This window comes from Erinaceus europaeus, chromosome 6 (genome assembly GCF_950295315.1).
Source record: "Erinaceus europaeus chromosome 6, mEriEur2.1, whole genome shotgun sequence".
Taxonomy (NCBI): domain Eukaryota; kingdom Metazoa; phylum Chordata; class Mammalia; order Eulipotyphla; family Erinaceidae; genus Erinaceus; species Erinaceus europaeus.
This window is the reverse complement of record NC_080167.1, coordinates 7,644,799-7,671,000: the sequence shown is the minus strand read 5'-3', so window position 1 is coordinate 7,671,000 and position 26,202 is coordinate 7,644,799. Positions and strand designations below refer to the sequence as shown.

The following is a 26,202-nucleotide window of genomic DNA, read 5'->3' as shown; positions in this document are numbered from 1 at the left end:
GATGGGCTGCGTGACCTCAAGGATGTCATGTCTCCTCTCTGACCTTTCATTTCCCCACCGACCAAATGGAGGAAGTGGGCAGACTTACTTCTTAGGATTGTTCAAGGCTTTCTTGAGCTCAAATGCTTTGTACATTGCCTAGTGCATGGAATGCATTTGTAAAGGAGAGCTCTTATTCATATGTGCATACTTTGAACAGTGAGGAGTAACAACAATGCAAAAGCATCTGTTGTGTCTTGGGCAGAAGTAGACACTTCCCTGGGACCTGACGGTAAAGTTTCATCCTTTCTCATAGGTGCTCTGGTAGCCAGGAAGGAAATGTGTTTATCTTGAAAGAACCTGGAAGAACCGGTCGTGAATGGAGTTGAGCTGGTGAAAAGACCCCATTTTTCAAACCCAGCTTTCTACATGGAATTATTCAAAGGGAAACCTTATCAAGCAGCCTTCCAGCAAGGTGTCATCCATCTTCCAAAGGTAATTCAGTAGCCCTTGGTAGCTGATGATTTATGGGGCAGTGGCTGCTGGGAAGTTGCTCTTTGTATTACAGCCTGTTTTTATCAATGGCCAGCAACCTGCAGACTGGGGGCCAGAAGCAATAGGCTCTTTGTTTAATCCTGTTAACCTGCATCTTGTTTACAGCCAGCTGTGGCCCAGCAGAGGGCTACTGGCCACTCAGGCTGATGAAGGGCTTGCCTCATTCTGAGCGGAGAGCTCTAGTTGTTAAAGAAGGGATACTCTGTCTTAGCAGCAGCAAAGAGCTCTCCCTACTCACTGCCTGGCTGCTTTATTTAGGCCCTGGGCTTCCCTGGATCTATACTATAGTCCTGGGAGGGAGTGGTTGTCACTCTGGCTTTGCAGATGAGGCACTGAATCTGGGAAGTGACTACTGAGCTGATGTTTTAAGTTCAGAGTGTCAGTGTCACTGCTCTTCTCTCTTCATGGTATGCATGTTCCTGTGAAGACGCCTGGGTGTGGGCTGTCTGATAAGCTACTTCTAGTCTTTTCTTTTTTCTCTTATTGTATTTATTTACTTACTTATTTATTTATTTATTGGATAGAGACAGCCAGAAATAGAAAGGGAAGGAGGTGATAGAGAGGGGAAGAGACAGAGAGACACCTGCAGTCCTGCTTCACCACTTGCAAAGCTTTCCCCTGCAGCTGGGGACCGGGGGCTCAAACTCTAGTCCTTGGGCATTGTAATATATGCACTCAATCAGCTGCACCACCGCCCAGCCCCACCTTTTCAGTCTTATTGTAAACACACTAGGGTAATATTCATGAGGGCAGGACCTCACACTCATTCATATTTTCACACCTAGGACCAGGTTTGGCACATAGTATATGCTTAAAAATATATTTAAAGAACAAACAGTGCCACATCCTTTACATGTGTTATTACCTGTTTCTGAAATAGTCTCCCTATTTTCTTTCCCTGTATTTGTTTTATTTTGGGATGGGGAGGGGTTCTGGGGCCTCATATGTGGTGCATGCACTATTTCATCACGCCGAGCTGATTTTTCAATTATATAGAGAGACAGGGAGAGGGAGAGACAGTACAGCATCACTCTGCCATCCTGCTGGAGCTCCCCGGTGTTGTTCACAGTACTCCCGTGTCATGTTAGGGCTTGAGCTCAGGGCCTGTCATGCAGCAAGACACATACTCTGTCTACAGAGGTATCCTCTGGCTCCCCGCTCTGCCCTTTTCCTCCACTGTATCACCTCTGCCAACAAGGACAACTATTATAGTATACATGTGAACTCATTTTAAAAATAGTTTTATTTATTATTGTTTTGTTCATGGGATAATGGTCACAGTACAGATGCTGACACATGGGTAAAATTCCTCAACTCAGCATGACAGGTGTCTGCAAAACACAGCCTCCACCCGGGTCCTTTTCTACCACCCTGCACCAGGACCCTCAGAGTGCCCCCTTCCAGGCCCCTCCTTGCCCTTCCTCCCCAGAGTCCTTTGCTTTGGTGCAGTATACCAAACCCAGTCCAAGTTCTGCTTTGTGTTTTTGCTTTCTGTTCTTGTTTCTTAAGTCCCCCCTATGAGTGCAACCATCCCAGATTCATCCTTCTCTTTCTGGCTTATCTCACTTAATATGATTCCTTCAAGCTCCATCCAACATGAGGTGGAGAAGGTGAATTCACCATTCTTAGTAGCTGAGTAGTATTCCGTTGTGTGTATATACGCTGCAGCTTTCTCAGCCACTTATCTGTTATTGGACACTTAGGTTGCTTCCAGGTTTTGTATATTAAGAATTGTGCTGCTATGAACATAGGTATATATAGCTCTCTTTGGATGGGTGTGCTTGTTTCCTTTGGATGTATCCCTAGGAGAGGAATTGCCAGGCAGTAGGATAGGTCCAGTCCTAACATTATAAATACTTTCTAGACAGTTTTCCACAGGAGTTGGGCTAATTTGCACTCCCACCAGCAGTGTAGAAGGATTCCTATTCTCCCACAACCTCGCCAACATGTGTTGTTACTGTCATTTCTAATGCATGACCTCATTTAATCTTCATAATAACCCCCCAATACAGATATTTTCATTTTTATCTTGCTTATAAAAAACTGAAGTCTAAAGAACTAAAATGACTTGTCCAGGGTCACTCAGATGGCAAGTAGCATATATCTCCTTTCTGGCACCTAGTTCTACTCCCCACCTCTCCAATGTTTACAGCCAATCTGCAAGGTTCTAGACCTGGGTTAAATGCTCTGGGCATGTCTTCTCTTTCCATGTGTATGCCACTTACATTCTCTCTTCATCTCTGCTTCATAGAGTAAGTTGTACAGCTGGAGCACGAGCCATCAGGCTGGATATCCAGTTATACCCACTTTCTCTGTGCAGCCAGACAGCTGAAAAAATCAACCTATGTCCCTCCATGAAGAACAGATTAATAGATTGTTGATACATCTAATGGTTTGTTTAATTGATGGCTTCTGTCATTATTAGGGGAGAGTTTAGAGGGGTTTTTATGATTATGAGACCTGCATCAATTAGCCTCGGAGACAAGAATGCAAATACAAAACGGTATTTGTTCTGTTGCCAAGCAAAAGAAGCACCTATTCTTGTAGCCAAAGTGTTAAGAATTTATTCTGCAAATATTGGAGCAGGCGGTGCGTGTTTGGCACTGTTCTTGCAGCTGGGGAGGATATAAAAGGAGAAGATACATTTCCTACCCCCAGGGACCTTGCAGTATCCTTAAGGGAAGGAGATATGCACACATGAAATGTTAATTAACAAAACAAGGCTGTGGAGGGCAAATAGCAGATCAATAGAATGGACAGTATCAAAGTGATGCTCTGGGAATTCTGCGGAGGGAGGGAGCCTGAGGATAGTAATACAGGCATTTGCTCCTCTCTCATCGAGCTCATCCTATGTCCTGGGCACTGGGCTAAGAGGTCCTGTGAACTCCCATTTTGCAGATGAAACCAAGGCTGAGAGCATGGGAGTGGCTTGCATGAGGCTGCCCAGTCAGTGAGTGCTGGATGGAGTGAGAATCAGGTCCTGGGTTACCTGAAGCAGGAGTGAGGTCTTATTGACCTGCCTCTCCAGCTGCTAAGAGTGAACTGAACTCTGTACTTCCCCAGGAAGCATGGCTGTGTCAGCAGGAGGGGGCGGCTGGGGAGGCTCAGGTAAAGCTTAGAGTTGGTGGCATGTCATTGGGATTTGAAGCATGAATAAGGGTTCAGTGACTGGGGAAAGATATTTTAGTAGAAGGAACAAGTAATGCAAAGTTGTAGGTGGTTCCTTATTTTTTCCCTCTGCCTCTAGCTGTGCCTACCTCACCGCTCTTTCTTTTTAGACTCGGCCTATAAGTCATCCTTACTATCTCCCTTCCTTCCTTCCTTCCTTCCTTCCTTTCTTTCTTTCTTTCTTTCTTTCTCATTCCTTCCTTTCCTTTCCTTCCTACTTACTTACTTACTTTCTTTCTTTCTTTTACCTCCAGGATTATCACTGGGGCTTGCTGCCAACACAATGAATCCACTGCTCCTAGCAGTCATTTCCCCCATTTTATTGGATAGGACAGAGAGAAATTGGGGTGTGGGTGGGAGGGAGATTGAGAAGGAGAAAGATAGACACACCTGCAGACCTGCTTCACTGCTTGTGAAGTGTGCTCCGCTGCAGGTGCGGAGCCAGGGGCTTGAACCCAGATCCTTATGTGGGTCCTTACGCTTCGCTTAGTACCATGTATGTTTACTATGTGCACCACCGTCCAGCCTTCTTCTGTCTTTCTCTTCTTAATGTGTGGCTCTGGGGAGTGAACTCAGGGCCATGCACATGTGTAACATCAATGGTCAACCTCCCAGGCCCAACTTTGTTCATCTATCTTGAAGGAAAGAGAGAAAGAGAAAGAGAAAGGGGAGAGAGAGAGAGAGAGAGAGAGAGAGAGAGAGAGAGAGAGATCAGTCTCGGCATTACTCCACCATCCATGGAGCTTCCCACTGCCATCCATGATGCTCCCATGTGGTGCAGGGGTTGAAACTCAGGTCCTCATACTATCCTCTCTCCACAACTGTTGTTTGTTTTATAGTGAGTCCCAGGGGGGGTGGACCCAGGAGTATATACATGGGCAGTAGTACCACCATGAGCTGCTTTCCTGGCCCCATGTTTTTCTTTCTTTACTTCTCTGTGAGTGAGAGAGAGAAAGAGAGCAATGTACCACCCCACCATCCACTGGGTTCCCTGCGTGCTGTCTGTTGGTGCTGGGGTAAGGTGTGCACTCTTCCAGGTGAGCTATCTCCCTGCCCTATCACCTTCACTCTCCATTCCTGTTCCTTCAGAGACAGGTTTGAAGTTTCAGACTATTGACACCCCCCCCCCGGCTCCTCAACAGTCCTGGCATGTTTCTTTGGGAGAGAGAAACCTCTGTGATTCTCAAGGTCTGGTTTGTCAATAACCTTGTGCACCTGGGCGAGGAGAGGGTTCGGCCTCCTCTCTCCCCTCAACACTCATGTACCTACCAGAGAACGTTAGGAGCAGTTTTGTGGGAACCATCCCTGGGAGGACTAAAGTGCTTATTGCCAATCTGAAAACCAAAAGGCATTCGGAGTGAAAACCCAAACCGTAAGCACACGTGAAGCACAAGAACTGGCTAAGGATCCCGGGTTTGAGCCCCCGGCTCCCCACCTGCAGGGGAGTCGCTTCACAGGTAGTGAAGCAGGTCTGCAGGTGTCTGTCTTTCTCTCCCCCTCTCTGTCTTCCCCTCTTCTCTCCATTTCTCTCTGTTCTGTCCAACAACAACATCAATAACAACAACAGTAATAACTACAACAATAAAATAACAAGGGCAACAAAAGGGAAAACAAATAAATACATATAAATAATTAAAAAAAAAACACAAACCGATGGAAATATGTGGAATGCTCTGCCCGAGATGATCTAAAGCTGAGAAGCCCAGATAACTGGCCACTGGATTTTGGAGGACGGTGTCTGTGAGGCATGAGAAGGCAGTGGGGGTGGGGGCAGGAGGAGGTGCTCAGAGGGACCTGCAGGGTGGAGGTTGAGGAAGCCTGTTAGAGTCCTCACGGAGGACAGCCCTCCGAGCTCCCATTGTCTCATCTGTGAACGAGCGGGTATGGTCCTGCACCTTTCAGATCATGTGAGATGAAGCCCATCAAGTGCATCTGTGCTGCCGGACACACAGTAGGCACTTGGAAGTCTCCGTTATTCTTCACAGTGGTTTCGTGTCAGAGAGTTTGGTACAAAGTTGCTGCCTGGCCCTGGCTTCTCACTTGCTGGCTCTAACTTGCTCTCACTGGCTGATCTGCTTCTGGGCCTGGAAGAGTCTTTTCTGGAAGCCTGGAGATGAGGGGCTCTGGAGCCTGTAGCATGTGCACTGAGTATGCAGGCTAATTCACTGCCGACCTCCTAGCCACATCCTTTTAAAAAAATATTGCTTTTTTATTTAAGGTTTTAAAACATTTATTTATTTTATATGCATTAGAGACTTTATTTTGTAAAGATTTTTGTTCTTTATTTTAGTGAGAGAGATAAAGAAGGAGAGAGAGAGAGACCAAAGCACTGCTCAGCTCCAGCATGTGGTGGTGCTGGGGATTGAACTTGGAACCTCAGAGTCCCTGCCATGAAAGTCTTTTTCAGAACCATTATACTGTCTCCTCTACCCTATTAGTGAATTTCAACGAGAGGAAAAAGCCAGAACATGGTTCCAGCATTATTGTGGTACCACGGGGATCAAACCAGGAATCTCAGACATGCAAGTTCTATGCTCTACCAACTGAACTATCCTCCCTCCACAACTGTTGTTTGTTTGTTTGTTTTATAGTGAGTCCCAGAAGGATGGACCCAGGGGTGTATGCATGGGCAGTGCCACCATGAGCTGCTTTCCTGGCCCTGTGTTTTTCTTTGTGTGTGTGTGTGTGTGTGTGTGTGTGTGTGTGTGTGTGTGTGTGTGTGTGTGTGTGTGTGAGAGAGAGAGAGAGAGAGAGAGAGAGAGGCCAGTGTACCACCCCACCATCCTCTGGGTTCCCTAAGTGCTGTCTTGTTGGTGCTGGGGCTTGAATCCAGGGCCTCCTGCACAACAAGCTGTGTGCTCTTCTGGGTGAACTCTCCTGATCCCCTGATATTCCTGATATGAATGTGGCAGCCTGGTATTATTTTTCACATACCACCATGAATGTTCTGGTTGATAGATGAGGACCTTGAAACTTGTAGAGGTGAAAGAACTTTCTGGGTACTTAAAAGTGCCACTTTGGGGATGGGAACTCAGGCAGGCAGATTCTGCCTGTGGACAGGTGCACTCGGTCGGGAGTCATGAAAGTAAGTGAAATTTCCTGCTGAAAACACAAAGTAGAGTTGAACAACTCAGGACTGAGACCTGGAGTCATAATAGTCTGATGCCTCCTCCCCCCCCCCCCCCCCCGCCTCTTCCTAGCCAGTTTCTGCTGGTAGGGCGGCTTGGACAAGTGGCCTTACCCCCCCCAGTCTTGGTGCTGTCCTCTACAAAACCGGAGTAGTCACACCTCCCCCGTAACTCTGTTATGATGAAACAGAATCTTACCAGTGAAGCCCTTGGTTACCTGCCTGATACGGTACACAGTGCTTCTAAAAATAGACACCAAAATTATTTGTTTATCCTAAATGCTCTCTTCCTCTCTTTTTCTCTCTCATACATACACACATCATTCAAAGTGGGCAAAGATCCTGTATGGAGACCCCTCTACCCACTGCTCAGGAATATGTGTGTGTTTCAGGGCGAACTGAGGGTTTTTCCTCCCTGGTGCCTGAAAACAAAGAGAGCTTATCGGGTACAATTAATTGTCCAAACTGTGAGAGATTTGAAAGTAGAGGGAGTAAACAGAGGCTGCTCTGAGCTCTGTGCTCATTAACGCAGAGAAAGGCTTCATTTCCTGTGCATGATTAACTCCCCGTCCTCGCTGATTTACACAGCACGTGACCAGAGGAGAACTCGTTATTCCAGACCAAGAGTCTGGGCAGCAAGCATTCTGACTTCTCAGGACAGCTCTGCACCCCTCCCTCCTCGCCCAAATTCCTGGGGTATCAGGAGTTAGTACTGTGACCCAGCATGCTGTCGGTTCCACTTTTGGCCCTGTTCTCCCAAGAACCTCCCCAAAGAGCAGTGACCCAAAGCAGTTCAAGGTGAACCATGGACCCCATGTCTGATATCCAGAAAGGAGCCAGGACCCAAGCGTCTTTGTTTTCCATTACGCACTTTGGAATAAAAAGTCAGGCACGGCAAGTCACCTGTTCAACCAAGGAAGCACCCAGTGCTGAAACAGAGAGTCCACATCACAGAGCTTAAGGCTGGTCCACAGAAACCTGTCACATCCTTAACACCTCCTCAGAGAATGAGACTGCAAACCTGAATATTTTGGCATCTTCCCCCTTCAAATGGGGTGGACAAATGGGGACCCTTAGTGCTAAGCTAAGAGACAAAAAGCCAAAGGCTCTCTTCACTCTCACTTTTCTTTCCTTTTCTTTTCTTTTCTTTTCTCTTTTCTTTTTTTTTTTTTTTTTTGCCTCCAGGGTTATCGCTGGGTCTCGGTGCCTGCATTACAAATCCATTGCTCCTAGAGGCCATTTCCCCCCCCCCCATTTTGTTGCCCTTGTTATTGTTGTTGTTGGATAGAACAGAGAGAAATGGAGAGAGGAGGGGAAGACAGAGAGGAGGAGAGAAAGATAGACACCTGCAGACCTGCTGCACCGCCTGTGAAGCGACTCCCCTGCAGGTGGGGATGAGGGGGCTCGAAACAGGATCCTTAATGCTGGTCCTTGCGCTTGACGCCATGTGCACTTAACCCATTGCGCTACTGCCTGGCCCCCCCCTCATTGCTCTCTTTCCAAAACAAGAATTTTTCCACTGCAAGAACTCCTTTTGTTTGTTTGTTTTAAGTTTTATTTATTAGAGATATGGACAGAAAGAACCAGAACATTATGTTGCCTTGTGTGGAACCCCTTGACTCAAACCTGGACTCTCACACATGCAAGTCCTATGCTCTTTGCACATTTATTTCATACTTCTAGAACTACCTCATAAGGACAGAATAAAATCTCAGACTTCAGACAGCCTAGGTTCAAATTAATGTTCTTCTTGTTACTAGATGTGTCTATGTGTCTTGGCTCCTTTTAACTATCAGTGGTAATGAGGACAAGGGATCAGGAATAAAAACAATTTCAGAGAAAGTATGCCCTTTGTAAGGCTCCACCAACTAGCCTGCGATCACACACCAGGAGTCAGGCTTTGTAAGGGAGATGGTGGGGAATCAGACACATTCTGGTTCAGCACCATGAGAAGCTCTGGCTTGAAGTGACAACACAGTAAAGACAGGGAAAAATGAGGGGGCAAATTTTTCAAATTCTCCCTCTCTTGACTTGAGCTTATTGGTACGTATATATAAAACATATATCATTATATATTATATAACACACACACACACACACACACACACACATATATTAGTAGGGCTCTAGAAACAGGAGAGAGAAAAAAAGAACCAGCCTTTCTATGATTATTTTCATATTGCATCGTTGAAATGGTTCCTTGCTTTGAAAGAATGCCCTTCCTTTCCCTTTTCTCTTTTTGTGTTTAAATGAACTTTTTTTTCCTTTCTATTTTTTTTAATATTTTATTTTATTTATTTATTCCCTTTTGTTGCCCTTGTTGTTTTATTGTTGTAGTTATTATTGTTGTTGTCATCGTTGTTGGATAGGACAGAGAGAGACGGAGAGAGGAGGGGAAGACAGAGGGGGAGAGAAAGACAGACACCTGCAGACCTGCTTCACCGCCTGTGAAGCGACTCCCCTGCAGGTGGGGAGCCGGGGTTCAAACCGGGATCCTTATGCCGGTCCTTGTGCTTTGTGCCACCTGCGCTTAACCCACTGCGCTACAGCCCAACTCCCTCCTTTCTGTTTTTATTAAATGACGGCACTGGTAAGACCTCTTTCAAGGTCTTTGGACAAATGTTAGCACATCTATTTTAGAACTCTCTCTTTTTCTCTATGTCGTTGGCTTGTTAAATCTCCACATTGAGCGGTCAGGACTAGAGATAAAAGCAGAAGAGATATATATATATATATCAAGGAGGAGGCAATGTCTGCTTACCTGGATGGAATCAGGATAGGTTTCAAGAGAGTTGACATTTGGACCGAGACTTGAAAGACAGAGGGGGCTTCGTTTACCTAGAAATGGAGGTGGACTTGAAAGGGCATTCCATGCTGAGGACACAGCCAGAACAAAGCCATGGGGATGGAAGCAGAATCCCAGAATAAGTCATGCTTTAGGAATAGAAACAAACAAACAAACAAACAAACAAAAAACCTAGTTTCACTAGAGTGGTGGAGTCTGTCCTGCAAACCACCACCTCCTAGAGGGTTGTAGTAATATTGCAAGGGATTGGTCAGGTTTTTAACCTAGTTCTCAATACCTCATCTGGAATATGCCTGCTTTTCAAATGTCTGTTAGTCTGTTTGTGCAAAGCCATCACTGAGTTCTTAAAAGTATTTGATCATCCATGTTTTCTATAGCAAAGAAATAAAAAATCAACAAAAATAAAATAAAATATCAACAGTTGTTACAGGATTTTGTTTTTGTTTTTTGCCTCCAGGGTTATTGCTGGGACTCGATGCAAGCACTATGAGCTCTTGGAGGCTATTTTTTCCCCTTTTGTTGCCTTTGTTGTTTATCTTTGTTGTTGTTATTGCTGTCATTACTGGTATATAGGACAGAGAGAGGAGGGGAAGACAGAGAGGGGGAGAGAAAGATAGGCACCTATAGACCAGTGTCACCGCTTGTGAAGTAACCCCCCTGCAGGTGGGGAGCCAGGGGTTCAAACTGGGATCCTTACGCTGGTCCCTGTGCTTTGTGCCACATGCGCTTAACTCACTGTGCCAATGCCCAGCCCCGGGATTTTTTTTTTTTTTAATTAATGTGAAAAGGCAACCACAAGTCATTCCTCGCCCATTCATTCCACAAGGATTTATTGAATTTGTTCCCTGCCAGGCATTGTGGGACTATGTGAAATCTTGGTAGAGCTTAGGGGAGCTCTCCCATCCTTGGATGGAGGTCTGGAAAGACACCCCACTTGTTAGCCTCTCTCCTTATAGAGATGAGCCAAGAGGGAAACGTCTCCCAGACTCAGTTTCTCCTTGTTAATCTCTCAAGCTCACAGAAAGCCTACAAGCCTCTCTCACTTAGTTCCCCCTGCTAGCAGGCCAAATGGCTGCCTGCTTGAGGGTTCATTCAAAGTTCACACATTCACTATAACTTCATCTTTTGATCATATAGGAGAGCACACTCTATCATACACCTCTGTCAGTACCAGGCAGTAAGACCCCATATTCTATTTCCTTGTGTCCTTTGATATCTGTGATTTACATCAAGTTTTGTTTTTTTCTTCTTCTCTCCCTCACCTTACTGGTTTAACCCCTATGCTTCTCTCAAATACCTTTGGATAATTATCTTGCCTGCATCATGGAAACTAATTGTTTTGACCTTTATGTATCTCATCAATTCTTGTCATACCAACCCCGTACCATGGGGGCAGGCTGACCTTTAAGAAACCTGTAATTTCTGACATATGTGACAAATGTCCTTTGTTTAACTCAGTATAAAGGCCTGTAACCCATCTTCAAATAAAGAGATGTTCATACCAGAATGTCTCCCGATGCCTCTTTCTAATTCACGCAGCCACTAGAGCTGGTGAGGGAGGGTCAGAGGCATTACCCCCCGCCTCCCGTTGGAGCTACTCCATGTGAGCCCCAGCAAGGCATCTCTGTGTCAAGAGGCCTGTTGTGCTTCACAAAAGCAAGTTTGACACAGTGCCCTGTCTGGAGTTTCTACTCAGCATCCTTCCTCCCCCACAGCTGAAAAGGATACCATTGTTGCACCCAAATCTGGACCCTTTTCTGGCCCAAGGAACCTGTCAGTATTGGCTGCCACGCGCATATCAATTCTGGGGAAGGGTCACTCAAATGAACCCTCTTGAAAGCTCCCTTTGTGCACAGCCCTTCCTCCCGAGGCATTCTGCATCTTATGACTAATGGCCCCAGTGTTTGAAGGCTCATCCCTTGCTTCCAGGAAAGACCCAACAGCTCAGCTCATGTTCCAGAGCTCACTGTGGGGTCTGCCTGATACCACATCCTGGCTTAGCTCCTTCTCCTGCCTCCCTCACACTCTTGTTTTTCAACAAATCACATGCCCGAGAACCCCAGTCTCATGTTCTGCCTCTCAGAACCACCCAGACATAGAGTTTCAACAAATTGATAACAAGTCAAGTACGTAGCAAATCTTTGCTGAGCAACTACTACGTGTAGACATGCCTTAGTGCTGGAATCTAGACCATAGGTAATAGTTATACAATAAAGAGATGATAAAGGTTCTAAAAGCCCATATGGAGGGGAGGGGACCTGATCTATTTTTGAAAAGGAGAGTCTCATGAATCCCCTTTTTGAAGAAAATTGGCATTTCAGCTAAGCCTCAAAGGTTGAGTAGGAAGAGATTGAATCAAGGAAAAGGAGGAAGGGAGAACATTTGAATCAGAGAATAAGGCTAGATATTTATTTCATATTTTCATCCAGTGGGGTGAGCAGATGTGGGCCACTTCTGGATCTGTGCGGGTCTGTTTAAGCAAAACAAAGGGGAAGTTTGAGGGAGGGGTATGTCCTGGTCACATCACCTGAAATAGTTCCATGCAGGTGTTGTTCTCAGTTGAATCTGTTCAGGAGAATATTCTACTCTCACCAGACCTAGGAAGTGAAAGCTTTGTAGGTATGAAATCTATGTGGTTTGACGAGCTCCTCTGGGTGAGGTAGTTGTTGTAGAATGCTCATGTCTGCTTGCAGTTTGCTCTTGGAGTAGCAGATATGTAAGCAGAAGTCAAAAAATCTACAGACAGTTGGCAGCAAAGCACCTCTCACAGAGAAAACTTTCTATGTCATAGATTGTTTTTTTTTTCATCTCAATCAAAGCACTGTTCTTGTTTTGAATTTATTTTATTAGTGATTTGATAATGATGAGCAAGATAAAAGGGATAAAAGGGGTACAATTCCATACTGTTCCTACCACCAGAGTTCCATATCCTCTCCACTCCATTGGAAGCTTCCGTATTCTTTATCCTTCTGGGAGTATGGATCAAAGATCTCTATGGGGCTCAGAAGGTGAGAGGTCTGGCTTCTGTAATTGCTTCTCCACTGGACATGGATGTTGACAGGTCAATCTATACCCCAGATACCTCTTTTCCAAGGTGAAAGTTGTTTTACCTTATTGCTGTGTATGGTGGCTCAACTCAAAGTCTGTTTTCTGCCCTGAAGCTTGAGTTGGTGGCATCTGGGGGAGTGAAGGAACAGGAATGGCATCATTTTGGGGAAAGAGGACATATGAGATGCTAAGTTGATGATGCATGAACTGAACCAACTGAACAAAGATGGAAAAATAACAGCTCCAGCCTGACTCCAGATAGCCCTGGACCAATTAGGATGGATGCTGTCTCTGTGAGCTGATGATGTCTTTGGAGTTTCAAAGAGTAGGGTGTGACCTGTCAAGGTGTGTGAGGTATGTATCTAGATACTTCTTACTTTTTATCTGGCCTCCTAGTTCTACAGATGGGGAAACTGAGGTCCCAGAGGGGGAAGGGACCTAATGGAGGTCTCATTCGGTGACTGCCCAATGAGCCTTCCTCTCTGAGACTGTGGAGGCGACATTAGGCAGGGGTAATGAGCCAGGGCTTTGTGTCTGCCATCATCCTTGGTCTACAGCTCTCAGCTCAGTTTAGGCAAAACATCACAGACTCTCAAATGCATTTTTTATTCTTAAAGGGAAAATGATTAGAACTGAAAATATCAAGGCTGCTTATTCCTATGCATGCACACGTGCTGAAATGTTTGAGCTGACCCTGAGGTGGCATTGGGAATCTGGGTCTGACTTGAAGAGGAAGGAAAGAGAAGGGGTTGGGGGACCGGGTGGTGGCACACCAGGTTAAGCGCACATATTACAAAGCACAAGGTCCTGCATAAGGATCCTGGTTTGAGCCCCAGCTCCCCACCTATAAGGGGGTCACTTCACAAGTGGTGAAGCAGGTCTGCAGGTGTCTTATCTTTCTCTACACTTTATCTTCTCCTCCCCTCTCAATTTCTTTCTGTCCTATTCAATAAAAATGGGGAAAAAATTAGCAGGAGCATTGAATTTGTAGTGCAGGCACTGAGCCCCAGCGATAGTCTTGGAGATGAGAGAGAGAGAAGGTTCCCACTCCTATTCTGAGCTCCTGCCCTATTCCTCCTGCCTGGAGGCATCATTTCAGGAGAATCTGGAACCTAGATCTTACAAGTAAAGCAGTGGGTAGCCACTTAGGTAATGGTGACCTAGGGGAGAAAAAAGAGGCTGTCGGGTGAAGAACTACTTTTCTTCATGTGCTTTCCTGTAGCACCTAGCATTTCCCACCATTAGACACTCTCTGGGGATATAAGCATGGGCCTGCACATGTCTTTGCTAAGGGAGAAGGCAGTGTAGTAGCCACCCAACCCCTAGAAAGGATTCACTAATGATAACCCATCAAAATGCAAAGCTGTTTTCAAAATTGCCTATCAACATTTCGGTTTGAATATCAAGAACAAGATGGTGGTTCTTCTTCTTCTAGCGTTTGCCCTTCTTCCGTAGCCAGTCAACAGGTCAGGTTGAAAGCTGTCAGGAGCTGCTTGTTGCTGGCTTTGAAAGTGACTGGGATCCATGTGGATTCAGTCAGCTAGGAAGGATCGTCAGTTTCCCCAATGAATGGGTACTCATGGATGCACCATGAGAAGGTCGATCCAATGCATCCCAAGATGGTGGTTGGGGAGGGGAGTCAGTGGGTAGTGAAAGACTTGCATGCACGAGGTCCCACATACAGGCCTAGCAAATGACAGGATTGCAAATGACAGACTGACACCTCATTAATTCTCTCTCTTTTATGAAATCAGTAAAATAAAACATGAAATATATATATATATATATAGATGCAGAGAGAGGGAGACTGTAGTCTGAAAGCTTCCTTCAATGCAGTGGGGGCTGGGCTTGAACTTGGGTTGCACACATGCTAAAACAGTGCACTATCTAAGTGAGCTATTTCTTCATCTCCAAGATTTAGATTTGAGGGTGGGGGAGATAGCATAACGGTTAAGCAGACAGACTCTCATGCATGAGGCTCCCAGGTCCCAAGTTCAATCTTCTGTACCACCATAAGTCATAGTTAAGCAGTGCCCTGATAAAAGCAAGCTAACAAACAAACAAAAGAAATCCCTACATTGTGAATTTGACAAAAGAAACAGATGCTCCCATTTTTTTTCAGAGAACTAAGCTGAATTTTGAGAGCTGGTGACTTGCCTGGAGCAACTGCAGGAGCAGAAGTGAGATCCCAGACCTCAGCATACCAACTCTCAGAGTCTTAAGCAATTAATGTTTTAGCCCCCCAAAGCAGGATTATATTGAAGTTAGAGTTTACTTGCCTAAGTAATGCATTCCCATCACAGAAAATTTAGAAGATAGGGAGAAGCCAGAGAAGAAGCCAAGCGTTAGCCCTAAGAGTATCTCATGCTTATCTTTGGGTATATCCTTTCTTGACTTCCTTTCCATAAACATTAGGACTTTCTAGCAATAACGGAAGGAGAATATATAAAATCCTATGCTGTGAATGTATCATTATTTATTTAACAATCTCCACAATGGTAAACATTTACTGAACTTATTTGTTGAAAGCAACACGCCAGACCTAAGACTAGATGCTAATGGATGCATCAGGGCTCTTATAACCCAGATGAACACACTGCTGAGCAAGGCAGGGCCAGACAATTCACCTGCCTATTCCACACCTACTGGAAATCCAGTTTCTTCAGCAGCCTAGGCAGTGACCTAGGCATGAGGGATGCAGCTCAGATAGCTTAGAAAAGGAATCATGATGCTCATGTGTTGCTTGGTGGATACAGACGCAGGATGCATACGGGTATGAATAGAAGTATGTCTTCCTGGTTATCTCTTGGCCTTTTAGTCTCAGCTAAAAGGACCTCACAAACCCTAAATTAGACAAAACAACATAGTTCCCTTTCTTCTTCTTGAGGTAAGGGAATTATAATGTGACATTATGTATTTCTTAGATCACAAACCAATAGCATTCACCAGTGCTTCAACAAATATTTATAGTAATATTTATAGTAATCTGTTGTTAATATTAATAAGATACAGCACTATTTTAATCATACTTACAGTGTCTCCTGGCACTTTGAAGATGACTAATGCATTCGTGATTTCATATAATTCTAACATGTCATTTAGACCAGTTGATTGATAATTAGAATCACCTGCCCTTACCTCCACTGACCACTCCCATTGGATTCTAGAACCCTATGTCGGGGGAGATTCTCTAGTTTTGTTCAGCAATGTGATCTTAGGGCTTAGTTTAACCCTGGGGCTCAGTAAACAGTTTCAAAATGAATGAATGACTCTACTCAAATTACCCATGTCTCCAAAGCCCAACTACACATAAAAGTCAACTAAAGAGTCTGGATCAAAACACCAGTTTCCAAATCCTTCTTTGAATTCCCAGAGTCAGTGTAATTGGTAAAACCACTAAATGACCTACCTGAAAGTTTTACCATTTCAGCAAATGGAGCTCCCAGAACCTCTTGCTTTCATTTTTTTTCATTTTTTTTTAAATTTCTAAAATTTATTCTTTTACCAGAGCACTGGCTTATGGTGGTGCTGGAGCTTGAACCTGAGACCTAGGAACCTCAGGTATAAAAGTCTTTTGCAGAACCACTATGCTGTGTCCCTGACACTTTCATTTGGTTTTCAGTGAGTCCTAATGGACTGAAATGAACATGACCCAAAATTCTTGTAAGTGGGACAGTAGATGATGGACAGAGAGAGTGGGAAATGTACATCTCTGAAAATGCCAAACTGTGGTTTTCAATGACACAAAAGCACATCAACCAAGCAGAGTTCACTTTGAGTGACTGCTGAAAGCACTTGTAGCATTTGTTCATCTTTTCTATCTTGAGGACATCTGGGTGATTTCTGTACACTGCCAGACCACTAGTAAATCCACTAATGCTCTTTAGCCAGTCCTATCACATTTCTGATAGAATCCCTGGACCCCTTCTCCCTGCTATTTAAAACATTCCCAGACTCTTTCTTCCACTCTTGACAGAGAGAACAGATTCAAGATATTCAAACACATGTTAGCATCCTTCTGCTCTGTGTACATGGGTAATGGAAAGCACTCCAGCTTTACACACTGACACTAGCATGGATTATCTTGTTATTTCTGACATATTCTCTTAGCAACTCACTTCTGGAGGGGGGAAAAATGGCCCATCCTTATCTCAGTGATTCAACTTGCTACCCTGCTGAGGTCAGTAATGATGTCTTCTTTGAGGAACTTAGCAGAAGTTAGCAGACACCCACCAGTGCTTCAACACATGTTGACAGTAGTTTGTCATCAGCAATGATAATGATAAGATAGATTACTAGTTTAATCACACTTCGAGCATTTTTGTGGCGCTTTGAAGATTACTGATGCATTCCTTTGTTATTTCAAGCAATTCTGACATGGCATTCGGGGCAAATAGCTAGCAGTTAGAATCATCCTGGATGTATCTTTTGATCCTTTGTTTATTTTAATTTATTTTTTATTGGCACCAGAGTTATCTCTGGGGCTCCTTTACTGGAGGATGAATTTAGCAGCCATTTTTTGTTATTGTTATTTAGTGCTTTCTTACTTTTTATTTTTCCTGATTGGGGGGATTAATAGTTTATAGTTGACAGTAAAATATAGTGTTGTTTTCGACAGGTTATGTTGTTTTCGCCGGGCTAGCTTCACCGGCGGGTAACAGATGACCAGGGACTCATGGTTGAGCTGTAGGCAGTATCTCTTTATTCATGCAGGACGCAGCACAATCTAAGACGAGCTAAGCTAAACTCAAGGTAAAGTAAAACTCACAATGCTGTCTTTATATATACTTGCCAAGTAGGGTGGAAACAGGATGTGACATAGAGAGGGTGGAGAGAAAAGTGACTGGTGAAAATCAGAGTGTGACAAAGAGGGGGCAGATTAGGCGAGAATCCTATCACTGAACCACAAATGCCCTGGAGGGAGGGTGGAACTTGTTAACAGTGGTTATGTAAATAGAATGAAGTGGTTATGTAAATAGAATAGTGTTAAGCAGGGGGGATTTAAACCAAATGAAACAGAAGGGGTCTCATGCATACCAACAATATAGTAGTTGATACATATATGACATCTCTCAGTTTTCCACATAACACTCTAATATCCCACCTAGGTCCTTCTCCACCATGATGTTCTAGGACTTAAACACTCCTCCTCACTCCAGGGTCCTTTACTTTGGTGCAATACTCCAACTCCAGTCCAAGTTTCCAGAAGCCATTTTTTCCTTTTAATTTTTTTTTTTTTTTTTTTTTTTTTACTTTTTGGCATATACAGAGAAAAAATTGAGGGCTCAGGAAGATAGAGATAGACAGATAGATAGATAGATAGATAGATAGATAGATAGATAGATAGATAGACCTACAGCACTGCTTCACTGTTTATAAAGCTCCCCCCTGCAGGTGGAGACTGGGGCTTGAACCTGGGTCCTTATGAGTGATGTGTATGCTCAACCATGTATGCCACCACCGAGCTTCAATAAATAAGTCTTTAAAAAAGCAAAACAAGCAAATAAAACAAAATCTAGGTTGTGGCCCAGGAGGGGGTTCAATGGAGAGAGGGTGTTGGGCTCTTAAGCATGAGGTCCCAAGTTAGATCCCTGACATCCCATGTGTCAGAGTGATTCTCTGGCGCTCTCTCTCTGTGTGTGTGTGTGTGTGTGTGTGTGTGTGAGCCCCTCTCTCTTGTTGATAAATAAATAAAAATAGGTCACTGAAGTCTTTTATTCTTGGGTGGTGGTGGTAATGGTGGGGGGAGCCTTTGCCCCTACCCTGTGGCCTGCTCTCCCCTCCTGAAGCTCCTCCTTGTTCTCCCACCACCACCACCAGGCTCCAAGCTCCAGGCTCCAAGCTCCAGGCTCCAGGCTCTATCACCATCTTTCAGAAATGCCATCTTTCATGGGCCCTGCACACAGAGACTCTACACCAGAGTGATTTGGGATTCCTGTCTCATTCCCATCTGTCTGCTGGAGCCTGAGCAGACACCAGAACAGACTCATCTAATTAGTGGCCTCGTATCCTCTGGGGCTCAGGGCTGCTGGTACCTGGTTCCCATATTTCCCAGGATGAGCCGAGAGACTGCATCAGATGGGCCCGCAGTGGAGGAGGCTTCCCCCAGCAAGACTGGGGAGGAAAGGGCCTTCTAGCTGCTGGAACAGGGCCTTGGGAGCTGGGCCAGTGGGGACTCAGAAGTGAGGGCTACATGGATGGCTGTTGAGAAGGAAGGAATGCCCTCCCCACTCTGAGTCTCCCTGTCTTTTTCTCTAAATTGAAAGCCTAACTATGGCTGCCTTACAGGCTTTCCGGGGTCACCTGTTTCTTTGGAAAGTGATGGTCTGAAGATGGCCTGACTTTGGCTTATTCTTGCTTCTTCTGTTCTTCTCCAACTCTCCAGTGGCTGGGCTCAGAGGGAGAAAATAGTCATGGTCAGGCAGCTGCACAGTGAAGGCACCTGCTTGGGCCTTCCTCCTGGCCCTGCCTTTTCTAGCAGTGCTGCACTGAACAAATCACTTTTTAGGCTCAGAGTGGACGCGACAGTCCTGATTTGCCTTGTATGTTGGTTATGACTGTAAAGTGCAACTCAGGACTGGAGAGATATGGGGTGAGAAGCCAGGACTTGCACGTCTGAGTCTCCAGGGGCCCCAAGGTTTAATCACAGACTTTGCCAAATGCCAAAGTGGAGTGATTCTTTGTTCTTTCTCACTCTTTCTCTTTTTGCTAAACCTTTTCTTAAAATAGATTTTATTTATGTTAATAAGAGAGATCTACACTGAGAAAGACACAGAGAGAAAGATCAGAGAACTGCTCAGCTCTGACTATTATGGTGGTGCTAGTGATTGAACCCGGGACTTCAGAGCCTCAGGCTTGAGAGTCTTTTACATAACCACTATGCTGTCTCCCCAGCCCTCTCTCACTCTTTCTCCAGTGAATAAATCTTTTTAAAAATGGGGATTTCAAGAGGCTGACAGGTGGTGCGGCCAGTAGAGTGCACATGTTATAGTGCATAAGGACTTGTGTTCAAACCCCTGGTCCACACCTGCAGAGCCTCATGAGTGGTGAAGCAGTGCTGTATGTGTCTCTTTCTCTCTCCCCTGCCCTCTCAGTTTCTCCCTGCCTCTCTCCAGTAAATAAATAAACATTTAAAAAAATAAATTAAAATGGGGGAGCCAGAGAGATAGCTCAGTGTGGTAGAGTATAGGATAGGCATGCCTGAGAGATCAGGTTTGATGCTCAATGCCAAAGGTGAATGATGCTCTAGTCTTTCTCTCTCATAAAAATAAATAACTCTTGAGTAGGGGAGATAGCATATGGTTATGCAAATAGACGTTCAGGCCTGAGGCTCCCATGTCCCAGGTTCAGTTCCCTGCACCACCATGAGCCAGAGCTGAGCAGTACACTGATAATAAATAAATAATCTTGGCCCAATTTTTCATCCCATATTTTAATCTCTCTCTCTCTCTCACACACACACACACACACACACACACACACACACACACACACACACACACACACACACCTGATGTATCTCTCCATTGTCCATGGCTTTCTCAGAGATTTAACCTAGAGCTTCACACAGTGATGGCATGCACTCTACTTGCTAAGTCACTTCCTCAACTGCCCCTTTGTATTGCTAATGTTGAGTTTTTATTCTTCAAAATCTGCTGGCTAGGTTTCTAGTACCTCTAAAAGAATGGGAAAATGTCTTTCTTACTAAGTATATTTATGCTGCTTCTACTTTCACCACTGTGTTACCCATTTATTTGCTATATATTTTTATCTGTATTGACCAATTGATTCTCTGGAGTATACTTTTTTTTCTTTTGTATTTATTTTTGTTGTTTGTTTTTAATAAAGGAATTCACACATTAAAAAAAGAAAGAAAATTTAGAAAGAGAAAGTATGAGCAAACATCTCAGCAGATAGAACTGAGTAGAAACCTGTCATGATGATAATTCTGAAGTCAACATGGGATGACTTGCTGGCGGTGAGCTCACCACTCGCAGGATTATCAGAATGAGTCACAGGTTCACAGTAACCTCACTCCCGATCTCCTGAGAAGGAGACTTGATAGAAGACAGCGGCAATGTCATCACTTGATACAAGGAGTGGAAGATATCCCTACCAATGGGAATTATTCAGAGATATCAATCTCTTTTTTTGTCTTCTTTAAAATATGTATTTGTTGGGAGTCGGGCGGTAGCACAGTGGGTTAAGCACACATGGCACAAAGTACAAGGACCAGCTGAAGGATCCTGGTTTGAGCCCCTGGCTCCCCACCTGCAGGGGAGTCACTTCACAAGCAGTGAAGCAGGTCTGCAGGTGTCTATCTTTCTCTCCCCCCCCCGTCTTCCCCTCCTCTCTCCATTTCTCTCTGTCCTGTCCAACAACGACGACATCAATAACAACTACAACAATAATGAAAAACAACAAGGGCACCAAAAGGGAAAATAAATAAATATTAAAAAAATAAAATAATATTTTAAAAATGTATTTATTATTGGATACAGAGAGAAATTGAGAGAGGAGGAGGAGACAGAGAGGAAGAGAGATACCTGCAGACCAGTTTCACCACTTGTGAAGCTCCTCTCCCCCCCAAGGTGGGGACCAGGGACTTGAACCTGGATCCTTGTGCACTGTAATGTGTGTACTTAACCAGGTCACCACCCAGTCCCAAAACATCAATCTCTATTTGTATCATATCATATCACACCTAATCTAATCTAATCTAATCTAATCTAATCTAATCCCTTCTCCAGTGATTTGATGGAGTCCAAGGACTTCCCTCCCACAACCTGTCAGCCATTTCAATGCAGAACACCTAGCCAAGATGTAGGTGAGAGTAGGGATTACTCTGTAACTCAAAATTGTCCCAGAAAATGTCTGGTGAGTCTCAAGATGCTTAGTCACCTCCCTAAATTGTGCAATATTTGAAATATTTTATTATAATGAGAGAGATAGACAGAGAGAAAGTCACAGAGAGAAAGACCAGAGAACTGGTTTATGGTGGTGCTGGGAATTGAACCTGGAACCTCAGAGTCTCAGGCATGAAAGTCTTCGCAGAACCATCATGCTATCTCCCCAGCCCAAACCCACACACTTTGTAAGAGATTAAAACACTCAAGCATTAGAAGCTTCCAATGGAGGGGATGGGACACAGAACCCTGATATTAGGAATTGTGTGGAATTGTACTCCTGTTATTGTTCAATCTTGTTAATCATTATTAAATCACGAATCAGAAAAAGACACTCAAGTAGTTGAATGTCATTCCAATTCTGCCCGTTATACTGCCTCCTCAGCCTGGGGATCTCCCACAGGCAAAACCATGCATGTAGAGTGAGCAGAGCAAGTCAGAAAGGCCAAGGCTCCTTCTGGGGAATGGACCTGCATCGTAGTATTGTATCAACTTGGTGCCTTGAGTCAGATGACCTGGTTCCCACACAAGCTTAATCCCAACCAGCTGTTGGACCTTGGCTGAGTGGCTCTGACCTTCTCTTTCCTCATTCACACACTGGCAGAGTGGGAATCTTGGCCATATCTCAGAGTGCTACCTAATGTGTTATAGGAGGAGGTGAAATAATGAAAGTTAAGTGCCTGGATCTTTCAAGTCCTCAATCAGTTTCATAGTCATCACCCTCAACATTGCTGCTGCTCCTGTTGCTTTAATTAATGATAATTAATCACAAGTGAGATCTTGTCTTATAAAGTAAATGCATTCTTTTTTGTTAAATATATTTTTTATATTTATTTATTTACTTTTTCCCTTTTGTTGCCCTTATTGTTTTATTGTTGTAGTTATTATTGTTGTTGTTATTGATGTCGTCATTGTTGGATAGGACAGAGAGAAATGGAGAGAGGAGGGGGAGACAGAAAGGGGGAGAGAAAGATAGACACCTACAGACCTGCTTCACCGCCTGTGAAGCGACTCCCCTGCAGGTGGGGAGCTGGGGGCTCGAACCGGGATCCTTTTGCAGGTCCTTGCGCTTTGCACCACGTGCGCTTAACCCGCTGCACTACCGCCCGACTCCCCTTTATTTACATTTTTATTGGGAGGATTAATTAAGGGTTGACAGTCAACAATCAATACAGTTATTGGTACATGTGTAAAATTTCTCAGTTTTCTGCAAAACACTCACCCCCAGACTAGGTCCTCCTCCACCATCCTGAAGCAGGACCTGAAAACTCCAACACCCCTAGAATCCTTTACTTTGGTGCAATACACCAAACCCAGTCCAAGTCCTGTTTTGTGTTCCCCCTCCTGGTCTTATTTCTCAACTTCTGTCTATGAGTGAGATCATCTCATATTCATTCTTCTCTTTCTGGCTGATCTCACTTCACACTGCGTTCAAGATGAGGTGAGGAAGGTGAAAATTCATCATTCTTAACAGCTGAGTACTAGTCCGTTGTGTATACAGACCAAAATTTTCTCAGTCATTTTTTTTTTTTTTTTAACTAAACTAACTACTTACAGAATAGGGATTAAGCATGCTGTGCCCATGCTTCTCTCTCTGACAATGCATTTCAGCAAAGCCAGGGACAGGGCAATCTTGCTATTCTCCAGGACAGGCCTGTCAAAGTTGAGCCACTGCAGGCATTCCAGTGATCTCAGAGAAGGGAGCTTCAAGATGAGTTATTCATGGAAAGCTTGCTTGAATCTTCTGATACACGGATTCAAACTCTGTGTGGGGCCACAGGCTTTCTGGTAAAGAATGCCATTCTTTGATCTTGGTCAGCAGTGTAAAGACCAGGGGCAGGGGAATGCAGCATAAAGAGGCATGATGGTTTGAGAACCCACATGATTTCCACTCAGGGCAAGAAATAAAATATCTCCAAACTCCTGGAGCTCCCTCTATGTGCTTCCTCTTTATGGTTTTTTTTTTTTTTTTTCCCTTAGAGTCTTACCACTTGTGTTTGTATTCTTTTTTTTTTAATTTTTTATTTTATTTTATTTTTATTTTATTTATTTATTCCCTTTTGTTGCCCTTGTTGTTTTATTGTTGTAGTTATTATTGATGTCGTTGTTGTGGGATAGGACAGAGAGAAATGGAGAGAGGAGGGGAAGACAGAGAGGGGGAGAGAAAGACAGACACCTGCAGACCTGCTTCACCGCCTGTGAAGGGACCTGCCTGCAGGTGGGGAGCCGGGGGGCTCGAACCGGGATCATGACACCGGTCCTTGAGCTTAGCGCCACCTGCGCTTAACCCGCTGCGCTACAGCCCGGCTCCCGTTTGTATTCTTAAATAACGTAATTCATTTTTGTTTCCTCTTAAACTTTATGTGGTGGGGTCATGGTTTGGGTTTTTTTTTTTTTTTTTTTACAATTTTTTATTATCTTTATTTATTTATTGGATTGAAACAGCCATAAATCAAGAGGGAAGGGAGAGATAGAGAGGGACAGAGACAACTGCAACCCTGCCTGCTTTACCACTTGCAAGGCTCTTCCCCCTGCAGGTGGGGACCAGGAGCTAGAACTTCAGCACTGTGATGTGAGCGCTTAATCAGGTGTACCACCTCCCAGCCCCTCTTCCTCCTCCTCCTTCTCTTCTTTCTCTTCCTCTCCTCCTCCTCCTCCTCTCCTCTTTCATTTGATGGAATGTTTGAACAATTCATCCATGCCATTGCTTGTAGTGTGAGTTTCTTCATTTTCATTGCTAATTCATTGTGTGACTAGGTGCAACACACACACGCATACACACACACACACACACTCATACACACACATGCACACACACACTCATACACACACACACACACTCATACACGCACATACACACACATGCACACACACACTCATACACACACACTCATACACACACATGCACACACACACTCATACACACACACACTCATACACACACATGCACACACACACTCATACACACACACTCATACACACACATGCACACACACACTCATACACACACACACTCATACACGCACATACACACACATGCACACACACACTCATACACACACATGCACACACACACTCATACACACGCACACACACACACTCATACACACACATACACACACGCACACACTCATACACACACATGCACACACACACTCATACACACACACACTCATACACACACACGCGCACATACACACACACACACGCACACACTCATACACACACACACACACGCACACAGTCATACACACACACACACACACACACACACACACACACACACACACCTGCTCTCGAGCAATAGAATCATCTCTGTCCAGGTCTATACTGTTAGTGATATCTCCTATTATGTAAAGAGGTGTGGCGAGTCTCTTTACAGACATCCAAAATGACGTGCCCAGGACAAATTCCTAGGTGTAGACTTGTCAGATCACAGACTAGTTACCTTTTTGAGCTTCTTCCAGAAGGCTGCTGATGCACCTTCTGCTGACAAAGGTCACCCTTGTCTACATCCTTATGTTCTTGCCAACTCTTGCTTATTTGCATCTATTGTCACCATAGCAACTTAATAGGAAAAAGCTGCTTCTTTGGTGTTGGAGAAACATCACCTGGCAGAGTGCATGGAGACCTGGGTTTGAGCCCCCCAGCCACCCTGTGGGGTCACTGCAAAGGGGCATCTTTAAAAAAAATATTTATTGATTATTGGATAGAGACAGAGAAAAATTGAGAGGGGAGGGGGAGATAGAAAGGGAGAGAGACAGAGAGACACCTGCAGCCCTGTGTCACCACTCATGAAACTTGCCCCCTGCAAGTGGGGACCAGAGGTTGGAACCCGGGTCCTTGTGCACTGTAATGTGTGCACATAGCCAGGTGCACCATTACCTGGCCCCTCAAAGGGGAATTTTCATAAGGAACAGAGTGGTTCTGTGCTACCTCTCCTTTTTCTTTCTCTCCTCTGTCTCTCACTCTCTATCTGGAAAAATAAGGTGTTTTCTCAAAATTGAAGAAGGTTTTTATTTCTTTGAGTTTAGCAAGGCTGGGTATCCCCCTCCCTTCATGTTCACTGACTATTTGTACTTGTTCTTTTATCATCTCTTGGTATCCTTTTGCTATTAGAATTTGGTGTGGGAGGGGTTTTTTGTTTGTTTGTTTGTTTTATAAAAAGGAAACACAGACAAAACCACAGGATAAGAGGGATACAACTCCACACAATTCCCACCACCAGAACTCCGTATCCCTTCCCCTCCCCTGATAGCTTTCCCATTCTCTATCCCTCTGGGAGCATGGACCCAGGGTCATTGTGGGTTGCAGAAGGTGGAAGGTCTGGCTTCTGTAATTGCTTCCCCACTGAACATGGACATTGACAGGTCGATCCATACTCCCAGCCTGTCTCTCTCTTTCCCTAGTGGGGCAGGGCTCTGGGGAAGCAGGGCTCCAGGACACATTGGTGGAGTCATCTGTCCAGGGAAGTCTGGTTGGCATCATGCTATCATCTGGAACCTGGTGGTTGAAAAGAGAGTTAACATATAGAGCCAAACAAATTGTTGACTAATCATGAACCCAAAGGCTGCAGTAGTGCAGATGAAGAGTTTGGGGGGGGGGCGTGTCTC

The 26,202-nt window shown here is 44.6% G+C and overlaps 1 long non-coding RNA gene across 1 annotated transcript in view; it reads left to right on the top strand.

Annotated features, from left to right (window-relative positions):
* LOC132538989 (uncharacterized) overlaps nt 1-26,202 on the top strand; it is a 155,432-nt gene that overhangs the window by 113,963 nt on the left and 15,267 nt on the right. The window contains exon 3 of the long non-coding RNA XR_009550308.1: nt 296-474. This is a non-coding gene — a long non-coding RNA (uncharacterized LOC132538989). The remainder of the gene's footprint in view (nt 1-295; nt 475-26,202) is intronic.